This window comes from Penaeus japonicus, unplaced genomic scaffold (genome assembly GCF_977035675.1).
Source record: "Penaeus japonicus unplaced genomic scaffold, GWHDUDI00000001_assembly GWHDUDI00000002, whole genome shotgun sequence".
Taxonomy (NCBI): Eukaryota; Metazoa; Arthropoda; class Malacostraca; order Decapoda; family Penaeidae; genus Penaeus; species Penaeus japonicus.
Genome location: NW_028234404.1, coordinates 43302827 through 43304753, shown reverse-complemented (window position 1 = coordinate 43304753; position 1927 = coordinate 43302827). Strand labels below are relative to the sequence as shown.

Here is a 1927-nt window from a genome sequence, read left to right as displayed (position 1 = left end):
ATTTACTAGGAGCGAGGATTCTGTGTATGTTGAGGGAAATGTCGATCTTCGGTGCAGAATTCAAATGAGAGTTTATACCAGTATAGTATAACATCGTCAATGGAATCATTAATATACAAAATAATTCGTTATGCATTCCAAGAGCGACGAATCTTTCCGATGCATAACCTATTTAATCATCTATTATCTGCGAGATTGAGGATATATATATATATAGTGATTGATGCTGACATGAGATGTGGACTAACCTCCAACTAAAAACGCTGTATTCGGAAGTATATCCATTTTGGGATTTTCAGATATGAAAAAAAATAATGAGTTCCACCGTATCTTCGTATCCATATCATAAATCTTGTCTATCCACTCGGGACAAAACTAAAAATCAACAACAACAACTAAAGTAGTCTTCTGTAACTAGCAGTAGGTTAAACTTGGAAAGCACTTTGTTAAAGCCGCCAAAAAATATCATGAAGTTTGGGAAACTACAAGTTGCACCAAGTAACCTCAATGTTCACTCTTGTTTACATCAAGTCAAGCAAAGTGGGTGATGTAAAGCTTTTAGCAGAGCGAAGGCACCGTTGACGAGATATAGCGTGAGAAATGCTTATAACAATTAAGATGAAAAAGAACAAGGACTTTGAATTGGTTTGGAAGCTTGACTTTAGAGAAACACATTTGAGTTGCCTGTGTTACATATCTTTATTGCCAAATGAATATGCAAATATTTGCTTTCTAATACACTGCACATTGCCCTCCGCTCGTAATCATTCACCTGACCTAAAACTTAGGAATTGGTCTTCATGAATGAACACATACGTAACGAACAGAAAACCAGTTACGATGATTGACTTTGTTCAAATCTCTAACATTAAGAGTCTTTTATCACTTTCAATTCATACTTTTTCTTGCACATCGAAGAATGCATTCGAATAAGGCAATGCTTCCAAATCTATTAGACGAAAATAAAATAAGTTTTCGTATATATGTTGATTGTCTGCATACAGCCTTTTTATTTGAATACTGATTGCCTTACCACCCTTTTTTTATGAATACGTTTTATATCAGAATAACATACATGATAATAATTTCAAATTCTCAAGTTTAGTTTCCTGAAAATCTGAACTTTAGTTTTATATCAAAGGTGTGTTCATATAGAACGAGGTTTATTAATTGTGTATTAGCATTTCAATGTGCTTTGATTTCCTAACGATATGCAAGCGGTAAATGTCACTATTACCTATTGTTCATAAAAGAAGAATATTTTAGTTCCGTCCTCGCACCACATTGTGCCGATATTGTACCGGGAGGCCCAACAAATTCTATTCTTCAGCATACAGCCATTAATAAATCTCTTTCCACGCCTTTTATCCTGAAAGGACGTAGCACGACCAAGAAAATATTGTGACCGCCAGATAATGATTAGAAAGCCATATTGTTCAGCTTAAGATGTGGAAAGTCTACCTCAAGAGGGTCTCCCGACTGGAAAATTGAAAGTCATGTATAGGCCATGGAAGATTACTGTTGTATGAGACCTCGGATGATCCTCCTCGCCTATCTTGCTGGATCCCTGCGTGACTTAATCAATTCCCCAAAAATGAAAGGATTCCCCAAGGAGCCCGGCCATAATAGCGCCGAAGACCCTTCTCGTCCGGCCACGCGAAGCACAAGGGGCCGCCTCAGGAAAGGGGAAGGATGTGTTCACGGGGTGCATAGAAGAGACTGAAAGATGGAGGGATAAGTATGGGGATTAATGTTCGGATAAGTTAGTAACGGTGAAGAATATGATCATCGGGCTTGATGGGATCATTGCTCTCCGCCACGGTCCAGCTAAGGAGCTAATTGTTAGCTAAGACGTGGGAGTTTCACCTTAAACTGTGTGATTGGAAAAGTGAGATCTTGAGTCTTATTGCATGTTCTATTTATCACT

The 1927-nt window shown here is 37.9% G+C and overlaps 1 protein-coding gene across 1 annotated transcript in view; it reads left to right on the top strand.

The window, feature by feature from the left end:
• Positions 1-285: 285 nt before the first annotated feature.
• LOC122242825 (5-hydroxytryptamine receptor-like) overlaps positions 286-1927 on the top strand; it is a 22336-nt gene continuing 20694 nt past the window's right edge. The window contains exon 1 of the mRNA XM_086551805.1: positions 286-1927. This exon is cut by the window's right edge and continues 902 nt beyond it. The gene's annotated coding sequence lies outside the window, so the exon portion shown is untranslated.